Source organism: Mastomys coucha, unplaced genomic scaffold (assembly GCF_008632895.1).
Source record: "Mastomys coucha isolate ucsf_1 unplaced genomic scaffold, UCSF_Mcou_1 pScaffold22, whole genome shotgun sequence".
NCBI classification, from domain to species: Eukaryota; Metazoa; Chordata; class Mammalia; order Rodentia; family Muridae; genus Mastomys; species Mastomys coucha.
The window spans coordinates 63,542,891-63,554,640 of record NW_022196905.1 but is presented as its reverse complement, the minus strand read 5'-3'; the positions used below and the strand labels follow the sequence as shown (position 1 = coordinate 63,554,640).

General features: G+C 35.9%; 1 long non-coding RNA gene across 1 annotated transcript in view; it reads right to left on the bottom strand.

Moving 5' to 3' along the window:
- Window positions 1–8,896: 8,896 nt before the first annotated feature.
- LOC116070935 overlaps window positions 8,897–11,750 on the bottom strand; it is a 31,276-nt gene continuing 28,422 nt past the window's right edge. The window contains exon 2 of the long non-coding RNA XR_004110641.1: window positions 8,897–9,021. This is a non-coding gene — a long non-coding RNA (uncharacterized LOC116070935). The remainder of the gene's footprint in view (window positions 9,022–11,750) is intronic.

The following is an 11,750-nucleotide window of genomic DNA, read 5'->3' as shown; positions in this document are numbered from 1 at the left end:
TTTGGTGAGCATGCTTTTTCATAGCATTAACACTGATTTACATTTTCTATCCATTTATTTTACTATTTCTAGTTTTCTTTCTATTAAATTGAATTATGATGGGATAATAAGCCTATTTTCTTCCTTCATGTTATTTTTTGTCTTAAAATTTGTTTATGGTCCTTATGAATTAGTATATTTATATAAAGGCCAGATGGTTGTTTAAAGTTCAGTTTTCAATTCCTCCCACAGCAGTTGTAAAAATATTCTTCATCTTATATTGGTTTTCATGACATTAACATCAGAATTTGTTAGCCATATGGAAATGAAATCAATAAAGAAAACCAAGCTAAGGGAATTCTTGAAAGGAAAAATTTAGAAATATGAGCAGGAACTACCGAGGTAAGCTTCACCATCAGAATAAAGGAGATGGGAGAAAGAATCTCAAGTACTGAAGACATGATAAAAGAAATTGATATAGTAGTCAAAATCTTAAACACTAACACATATGCACACACACACATATATGTATATATATATACATATGTATGAATATACATATATAAATGAGAGATACGTATACATATGTATGAGATAGGTAGATAGAGAATCTATGTATATATAACCATTTTTATATTATGATTATTTTTTGTCAATGAATTTTACCACATGATGCTGGATGCTGTTTTAAAATAAACATCTAAATGAAATGGCCTAAGCCTTTTAAATGTGGCACTGAAGGTAATCTGCATCACCAGAGTCAGCAGAGCCAGATTTCACTGAAGACATGCTCCAATTAATTAGCACCACATTTTTTCTGTTATTTTTTAAAATAGGTAATTCTAATTTTATTTTTTTAATTACACATTTTTTCTGTATCATCTTCTTTATTAGTTGTTTTCTTTATTTATGTTGCAAATTTTATCCCCTCCAAATACCCTCTATCCCATCCCTCCCTCACTGCTTACGTTTAACCCACCTGTTCCCGCTTGCATATCCTGCCATTCCCCTATACTGGGGCATCAAGCCTTCACTGGACCAAGGGTCTCTCCTCTCACTGATGTTCCACAAGGCCATCCTCTGAGACATATGCAACTGGAACCCTGGATCCCTCCATGTGTACTATTTTGTTAGTGGTTTAGTCCCTGGGAGCTCTTGAGGTCTGGTTGGCTAACTGGTACTGTTGTTCCTCCTATGGGGCTGCAAACCCCTCCAACTCCTGGGTCCTTTCTCTCGCTCTTCCATTGGGGACTTTGTGCTCAGTCCAATGGATGGCTGTGAGCATCTACTTCTGTATTAGTCAGGCACTGGCAGAGTCTCTCAGGAGACAGCTATTATCAGACTCCTGTCTGTAAGCACTTGTTGGCATCTACAATTGTGTCTGGGTTTGCTGACTGTACATGGGATGGATCCCTAGGTGGGACAGTATGTGGATGGCCTTTCCTTTAGTTCTGCCCCAAACTTTGTTTCTGTATTTCCTACCATGGGTATTTTATTCCCCCTTCTAAGAAATACTGAAGTATCCACACTGTGGTCTTCCTTGTTCTTGAGCTTCATGTGGTCTGTGAATTGTATCTTGGGTATTCTGAACTTCTGGGCTAATATCTACTTATTAGTGAGTGCATACCAGTGTGCTCTTTTGTGATTGGGTTACCTCACTCAGCATGATCCACAAATGGAACCTCATAAAATTACAAAACTTCTGTAAGGCAAAGGACACTGTCAATAGGACAGAACAGGAACCAACAGAATGGGAAAAGATCTTTACTAACCCTATATCTGATAGAGGGCTAATATCCAATATATACAAATAACTCAAGAAGTTAAGACTCCAGAAAACCAAATAACCCTATTAAAAATGAGGTACAGAACTAAATGAAGAATTCTCAACTGAGGAATTGTAGCCTCCCATGGCTACGTGAATTGGGTACCTGAAAAGAAAACTGGGGCTGGATAGGGGGGTGGCTAGAGAAGATGAGACCAAGACAAAGTTTCTGATCAAGGCCCAATGTGTATTTCAGAGTCTGAGAGTATATAGGGAGGGGACCCATCCCCAATATGCCAGGATCTTGTGGCCTCATTAGCATCTTGTTGTTTGGTCCAGAAGGCAAGTGAAGCAGGTCAGCAGGGAGTGGCTCCTTTAAGGAAGCTGCTGACTTGGCTGGATAATAGACCTTACCTAATGTGAAAGACTCTACTCTAGGCTGGCTTGCAGGTTGTGGCAAGGACAAGGTCTGGTTCAGCCTGCTTGAAGCTGGGGGGGGGGGCGCATCACAAGAAATACTGATAGAGGGCTATTATCCAATATACAGAAAAAACTCAAGAACTTAGACTCCAGAGAACCAAATCACCCTATTAAAAATAGGGTATAGAGCAAAACAAAGAATTCTCTACTGAGGAATACTGAATGGCTGAGAAACACCTAAAGAAATGTTCAACATCCTTAGTCATCAGGGAAATGCAAATCAAAACAACCCTGAGATTCCACCTCACATCAGTCAGAATGGCTAAGACCAAAAACTCAGGTGACAGTAGATGCTGGCGAGGATGTAGAGAAAGAGGAACACTCCTTCACTGCTGGTAGGATTGCAAGCTGGTATAACCACTCTGGAAATCAGTTTGGCTGTTGCTCAGAAAATTGGACATAGTACTACCAGAGGACCCAGTTATACCACTCTGGGTATATACCCACCCAGAAGATGCCCCAACATGTAATAAGGACACATGCTCCATTATGTTCATAGCAGCCTTATTTATAATAGCCAGAAGCTGGAAACAACCGAGATGTCCCTCAACAGAGGAATGGATACAGAAACTGTGGTACATCTACACAATGGAGTACTACTCAGCTATTAAAAACAATGAATTCATGAAGTTCTTAGGCAAATGGATGGGACATCTTTTCTGTTTGTAAAATACGTATTTATTTTTTTCTTCTTTTGTCTGTAGTAGATTATAACATGTGTGCCTTGTGGCCTAAAGATGTGAAACATCATTGAATCCACTTTAACAGGGGTTACAGGTGGTTGTTAATACCCTGTGAAGACTTATCAAGGGCAGAAAGTACTTTTAAGTGCTAAGCCATCTTCCAGAATTGCTCCTGAATGTTTCTGTTATCATAGTGTGGGGAGGACTATTGACTAAGATCACTGAAGGATCATTGGTTCTTTGATGAGTACATTTACAAAAGTGAAGAAATTAAGTGTCTTAGCAAGCTTATTTTTTGACTTAGAAAGGTTAAATGGTTGGGATCACTTAATCAGGCCAGCAGTTTGAAAGAGAACCTAGAAACTTCTCTGAAGTAAATGAAGGGTCCTCTTGATAACAAAAAAAATAAGCCTTCAAGCCTTTAAGTACAGAAGAGATGACAAAGTGATAAAGAGTACACAGTACTCTTATACAGATCCTGAGTTTGTTCCTAATATGAACAATAGGTTCTTCACAACTACCCTCAACTCTAACTTTGGGGATATGATTGCCTCCATAGCAATTACCTACACATACACATATACAGACATATACACTGACTCAGAATTTAAAATAAAATGAAATCTTTAAAATAAAATGAAATCTTTAAAAAGAAGTGAGGCTTCTAATGTTAATTTATTCAATTAAGTGATACAAATTTTTAGCTTAAGAAGGCTTTCATAATATAACAGTGGAGTGGAGTGTGTGTAATAGAGAGCACAAAATCTGAAATATTTATCTTTTATCCCTTATAGAAAGATTTCCAGACCCAAGCATTAAGATATAAAATAAGGAAATAAAGCAAGATTAATATGTGTTGCTGAGCCAATGTGAAGTGGAAAAAGGTAACATACAGATTTTAATATAATCCAGAGACTCTTTTATATATATACTTCAGGGTAAGTTATAATAGAAAATACACATTTATTTTTTAATATGTGTTAGTACAAGTTTGAGACATGTTGAAATTACAGGTTTATGGTCATAATCATATTGTTTGAATCTCCGTGGGAAGAAATTTAGGTACTTTAATGTAGGATAATTTATGAAGTTAAAATTTAGGAAAACCATATGAAATTTCAATTACATGGATACCACAGAGGGCAGTGAGGTTGAACATATAGAAGGATGGTTTCATGAGTGCCTCTTCTCAAGAAGACAGAGATAATTAGCTTGATTCTTTTAAAGTAGGCATTTGGAAGAAAAGTTTGATTTTTTTTGACATTTGGAAGAAAAATACATAGAAGAATTTATAAAGAACTACTAGAAAACACACATCAGAAAAGTAAGAAGAAAAATACAAAATATATACATGCTGATTCAGAGGATGATTATTAATATGTAATACAACAAATAGAGAAATGTTCCTAAAGAATACCGAAGCTGTGCAAATTTCAAATTTTTCTCCCTGGGAAGAAAAACTGAAATAGAAGATTAAAGGAAAGGTTAAAGGTTAAAGGAAAACTGACTTCTTAAGGTGATTTTATTACATATAATAAGGAAATTAGGATGTTTTGGAAGGAGTTTCGCTAGTTAGTCACCATGGAGACAGGAAAGATAGAGTGGACATATGTGCAACTTTGCTAATGCTCTTTTCCACTACAAGTGTATGTGGTAATAAATATTCATATCACCAGGCAGGAAACAAGGGAGCAAGTTGGAGTTCCAAGTTCCAACTGCACTAACGATGCATTGGTCTTCACTACTCGGTGGTCTCATGAGAGCTACGCTAGGCTCTTCTCAAAGGCCTCTGTTGATCTCAGCTCATCTACTAGGTCTGATCTCTTGAGTTTGCACCTTTCTCTAAACAACTTGAGAACCACGTCATTGACACATACATCGCATAACCCTCAACTCAAAACCAAAGCACAACATTATTGGGTGACAATACAAGGAACGAGCCATTGCCTGAGACATAATTGTACTTCTTAGTCAAATAGAATCAAAAAGTCAGAAGCACAAGTAACACATCTACTTTTTATTTAAAAAATCTTTGGCACATCATTCTTCTTGTTTATTTGCGAGCTACTTTGAGAGCTTAAATTCAATTATAAGACTTTATTATGTTTTATAAAGTATTGTTAATAATACTTTAAAATTGTATTACTGAGATTTTGATTGTTATTGCATTATACTGATTGATTATTTTGTAGAAATTCTGGAACGTTTCAGTATTGTGTTAATTGCTCGAATGATATATACCTCATCTTATATTTTTCCTCAAGTATCCCTTGTAAAGCTATAATTTAATCATATTTACATTCATTTTAGTTATTTTATTGCTATCATTTGTGTTTTTATAATTTTTATTATTATTATTTTTTAATTTATATTTCATTTTATACTTTATATTTTTTGTGTTAACCAATGAATCAGTATTATTTGTTTTATCTATTTTCTCACTTATTGAGTCTTTAAATATCTCCCTTACATAGTCAGTGATCTAAAACAAACACTGTAGCATTTGGAAGGGTCCATAGTTGAAGGGTAACCCTGGTTACCAGGTGAGTTTCAAACCAGCATGAACTTCTTTGAGAGTCTGGGTCCTTCTACTTCCTCAATGTAAAACCAACAAACAAGAGCAAAAGAACCAAGAAAATGAAACAACTGCATCATGACTGAATAGAGCCACAGATATTTTACTTGGAGCACTAGATGACTGCCACACATGGTCCATTAGAATGTCCTGGACCCTACACCAAAGTAGCTGGAGAGAAGTTACCTTCTTAGACTGTAATAGTAGGAACAAAGAAGATTGTATAAATTACAGTAGAGAGTAGACAGAAACATATTAAGAAAAAAACCACTTTGGAGAGGGACCAAAGTGAGTACATATACTCCAACAGACACAGTATTCAGGATACAGACTGTGCTTAGCTGCAAAGGAGGAAACTGGAGGAGAAGACAGCAACGTTTGATGCTACACACATGGCAATTTTACTTGCAAACTTGTTGAATCTACAACAAAGGAGATGGTAGCAGCCAAAGAAAAATTAGAAAAATTAGCATTTGTAAAAAGAGAAGAGACAGAAAAATGGCAGCTTAGTGAATTAACAAGATATCAGTGTCAGGCCATGAGGTAGCTGTGACTACAGAAGAGAGAAGAGATTCAGAAAATACATCTGGATTGAGTGCTTAGTGGAGTTATAGCTTCACTAAACAAGGGTCTTCGAGACACAATGAGGTTTTCTCTTCCTTACAGTTGGGCACACTGGAGATGCTGGAAAACATTTGGAGTATAGTGTGACCATTACTTTTTTGCACAGTTGTCTCCAGGAACCAATAAAGAGTGTCAGTTATTTAGGCAAATGAAGTGACCTATAAATATGGTTCTGGTGCAGGAGAAAAATATATAGAGTACTCTGGCTCTGGGCTACAAACACGGGGACTGTTTACAGGTCAAAAGAACATTGAATTTACTTAGGTTTTCAAAAACATATCTTGATTCATCTTCACTGCCCCCAGATTCTACCCCTCTCCCTGCCTTACCCAACTTCATCCTCTCTTTTTCTTCTCTCTGTCTCTCTCTGTGTCTCTGTCTCTGTCTCTCTCTGTGTCTCTGTCTCTGTCTCTCTCTGTGTCTCTGTCTCTGTCTCTGTCTCTGTCTCTCTCTGTGTCTCTGTCTCTGTGTCTCTCTCTTTCTCCTTCTTTCCATCTGGAGATAATTTTGACTCTTAGGTTTGTTGCATATACGCAATGGTCATCATCCACTCCCTAAATACACATTTGTTTCCCATCTTAATACATATATTTATATACATTGTTAAAATCCTTCAGTAGTTACTCTGTCATTGTGTGGATATATGCACTTTACCTAATGATTACATAATTTGATTATGATATAAGACATTGCTGCAATGAAACACACACACACACATATATATACATACATATATATATATATATACATATATATACACATATACACACCTAATATACATATATAGGCTACATATACATGATACATATATATATGCATACACATATATGCATACATATGTGTATATATATAATTCTTGAGTGTGGAAATATATTTAATCTATTTCTTTTAAGCAATTTAAGACTTTCAGGGAATTGGAAAGTAACTTACAAATGATTTTTGTACATCTTTCGGTGAGCTTTCTTTAACATGTTTAATGCATATGACCACAGTGCAATGACCAAGACCTAAGAAATGACTTTAGCAGACTATTTGCGTACTATAGTATTTCCTAAATTTTCTTTAGTACTTATCAAAGAGTACTTTTTCAAGTTTGTGTCTTGGATTGGCATTTAATTTTCATATGACCTTGTTGTTTGACTGTAACAGTTATTTAGTTGTCCCTTTTCTTTCAGGGCTTTTCAACATTTCTTTGATTACTTGCCAATAATTTAGTAAGATGTCTCATGTAAATGGCTTTTGCGATGAGTCCTCATAATTAAATGTAGACAGCACTTTCAGCATGAAAAGTGTTGAACAGTTCGTCCTTTCTCTGTGCCTTAAATTGGGACGCTTGTTAGGATCATTTGTCTTCCTAATGTGATACTTGCTGATTGTTTAAAATCATGTTCACTAATTTTTTAAAGAAAAGATTGCAGCATTCTTCTGATAATAATTTTTTATAGAAGCTACTTGGAGATTCTGTTAATATCCTATTTCTTTCCAAATATTTATATATTAATTTTTAGCACTTACTAGTGAATCTTGTAGCAATAATTGCTGCAAAGATCTCCTATGGTAATTTTTACTTTAAACACTATTTCTATATTTTATCATGGTAATTCACCTAAGAGGATAAAATATTTTTTTCTTTTGGTTTTTCACTCAGGCAATAAACTGCATTAATAATGACTAATGAATTTCTTGTCAGCATCAGTTATGCTTATTTTTATTACTTCTGAAATTGTGCATATTGGACCATTTTCAACTCTTTCTGGTCAGTTGTCATTTCTCAGGAGGTTTTATTTTTAATTTAAAATCAAAATGCCCTTATTTCTCATATGTGTGAGTTTTGAATGAGTTTGTTTTTTTTCTTATATCAAACAATACTATAGACTTGAAAATAATTTTTAGAAAAGTATAATTTGGTGTTAAGATTGTAAAAATATTCATTAGAAATATTACAATTTATTACATGTTATAATAAATAGGATTGTAGAGTGAGAGGTTAATTCAAAATTAAATTAATTAGATATTGTCAAATTGCTAACCAAAGTAGCTTTATAATCCCTCTATGAGATTATAATGGCTTTGCTTATAATATAGTCTCAACAGCATTTCATATTTTGGCAACAAACTGTTCACTAATCTAATGAGGCTGAACTGATGTTTCCTGCTGCTTAGAGTTCCAGAAATTTAATGAGGTAAAACATCTATTCTTTATATTTTAGATATTTTATTGTTTTTTAATTTTTTGACACTTTCATGCATGTTTGCACTAAATCTTCATCATTTTCATCTCCATTACCTTCTTCAATGCTCCATCTCTCCTGTTGTAACCTTTCATCTCACCAAAGCCCCTCCTATTATGTATTAATGTATTATGTAATTTTTATATTTTCATTTCCAGAGAGTAACCATGATTATTTGCATGAGCATAAGTGTAAGGGTTATTTATTAAAACCAAAAAAAATCTCTCTCTTGTTGGCTATAACCAACGTGAATTAAAGGATATTGATTCTATCAGTACCCATTAAATGCCAATAGCCCCAGTTATGTGTGGGACTTCATAAGCCTTTCTTCCCTGAAGATAAAATGGTTCAGGTTTGTTGCAGAAAGCATGTTGATAAACATATACACATTAAACACAGGTGTACAAAATTTACTAGACATGAATTCATAAATTAACCTTTGATTTTATTTTTTTAATTTTCATGTTACAGAGATATTTTTATAAAATTTTTCATTTAATCTGTCTTAGTTTGGGTTTTAATGCTGTGAAGAGACATCCTGACAAAGGCAACTCTTATAAAGGACAACTTTAATTGAGGCTGGCTCACAGGTTCAGAAGCTCAGTCTATTATCATCAAAGCAGGAAGCATGGCAGCATCCAGGAAAGCATGGTACTGGAAGAGCTGAGACTTTTACAACTTGTTCTGAAAGAAAACAGGAGAAGATTGGTTTGCAGGCAACTAGAACAAGGGTCCCATGGATACCAACCTACTTGGCATTCCAAGATGCAATAGGACTAGGTACATGTTCTCCTATTGAGGCTGGACAAGGCAGCCCAGTTAAGAGAAAGGGATCGAAAGGCAGGCAGCAGAGTTAGAGACAGCCCCTGCTCCTGCTGTTAGGGGTCCCACGTGATGACTAAGCTGCACATCAATTACGTGTAAGGAAGGGACTTAGATCTATTACATAAATGTTCCTTCATTAATGGTTCAATGTTTGTGATCCCCTGTGGGCCCAGGTTAGTATATTTTGTAGGTTTTCTTACAGTGTCCTTGGCCTTTCTTCACCACTGTCTAGCAGATAAGAGGAACAGCAAGCTCTCCTATGCTTTTGCCCTGCTGTAAAAGCAGCCCCAGTGAGGTTCCAGTACTGAGGAGCAGAAGCCAGAGGCCTTGAATCTGACCAAGGAGTCATTGCAATTGAACGTTTGCAAACAAAGAAGTGTGGACAAAACATGATGACACACTAGATGTTCCAAAACGACAATTTTTCCTTCTCTGTGTAATGAGGTAGCAAGGGTAGCAGATAGGTATGAGGGGTGGAGGAGATGCGTGGGATTAGGGTGCATTATGTGAAAACCACAAAGAACCAATAGAAGGTTAAAGGAAAATAAAGAAAATAGGCATCTAAAGAGTCATGATAAAATAAAAACGGGATGGGGCAAAACAAACAGAAGAGAAAGAGCCCAATAAAAAGCACAAGAAGCACACATACACACACACCTTCACACCCATGGAAACAACACAAAAAGAAAAAACAGGAAACCATAATATATATGCAAAACACCTATAAGGTAAAAGGGTAAAAATGGCCTGACAGAGCATTATGAGACAAAGATTCCATGAAAATGCTCATCTCCAGTAGAGCATGGCGCCTTCCCTTAAATGTGTATACCCAATGAGATCCAACTGGAGAAAACCAATTATTCTTTGTGAGCAGTTCTCAGTTAGAGATAGTTTCTCAGTTAGGGATGGGAGATTGTGTTCACTTCTTCACTTAGTACTGGTGCTCCATCCAGCTTAGACACGTTCAGCCCCTCTGCCTGCTGCCACAGTCTCTGTGAGTTCATATGTTCAACATTTGTTTGGGCTTAGAAGGCCTTGTTTCCTATGTATCCTACATTTCCTTTGGCTCTTATATGCCTCCTCTTCCATGGGGCTCCCAGAGTCCTGAGTAGAGATATTTGATGGAGATATTATATTTAGGACTATGTAATTACAAGGACTCTCACTCTCTGCATATTGTCTACGTGTTCTCTGTTTATTGCCCTTAAACTTCTCTTTAAAGGTAGATTTTATGAGAATTTTTTTTTTAATTTTTCTTTTTTACTTTGAAGAAACGTCAATCAAACGTTTTATCTCTAAATGACTTGCAGGTTTAGAAATACCTTTGTACTAAGAAATAAGATATTATTAAATACTGTATTTCTTGCACTAGGAAGATATTCCTAGAGATTCTGGGATAGATGGACAGCTGTTAGTCTCTGCTACCCTTACCTGTATGCTAGGACAATTACAAATTCCATAGTATGCTACTTCAAAGTTAATCCTTAAGTGCAGCACTCACATGTTTATCTCATGATTTTATAGCATGGATACTGTTAAGAAGTGCTGTTATGGTTTTATGTGGAGGTCCTTGATCCACTTGGACTTGAGCTTTGTACAAAGAGATAAGAATGGATCAATTTTCATTCTTCTACATGCTAACCACCAGTTGAGCCAGCACTATTGGTTGAAAATGCTGTCTTTTTTCCACTGAATGGTTTTAGCTCCTTTGTCAAAGATCAAGTGGCCATAGGTTTGTGGGTTCATTTCTGGGTCTTCAATTCTATTCCATTGATCTACCTGCTTGTCACTGTACCAACATCATGCAGTTTTTATCAAAATTGCTTTGTAGTATAGCTTAAGGTCTGGGATGGTAATTCCACCAGAGGTTCCTTTATTGTTGAGAATAGTTTTGGCTATCCTGGGTTTTTTGTTATTCCAGATGAATTTGCAAATTGCTCTTTCTAAGTCTGTGAAGAATTGAGTTGGAATTTTGATGGGAATTGCATTGAATGTATAGATTGCTTTCGGCAAGATGACCATTTTTACTATATTAATCCTGTCAATCCACGAGGATGGAAGATCTTTCCATCTTCTGAGATCTTCTTCAATTTCCTTCTTCAGAGACTTGAAGTTTTTGTCAAACAGATCTTTTACTTTCTTAGTCGGAGTCACACCAAGGTATTTTATGTTATTTGTGACTATTGTGAAGGGTGTTGTTTCCCTAATTTCTTTGTCAGCCTGTTGATCCTTTGTGTAGAGGAAGGCCACTGATTTGCTTGAACAGATACACTCAAACTAATAGAAAAGAAAGTGCAGAAGAGCCTCTAGCACATGGGCACAGGGGAAAATTTCCAGAACAGAACACCAATAGCTTATGCTCTAAGATCAAGAATCGACAAATGGGACTTCAAAAAATTGCAAAGCTTCTGCAAGGCAAAAGACACTGTCAATAGGACAAAGCAGCAACCAACAAATTGGGAAAAGGTCTTTACCAATCCTATATCTGCTAGAGGGCTAATAATATCCAATATATACAAGGAACTCAAGAAGCTAGACTCCAGAGAAACAAATAACCCGATTAAAAAATGGGGTACAGAGCTAAACAA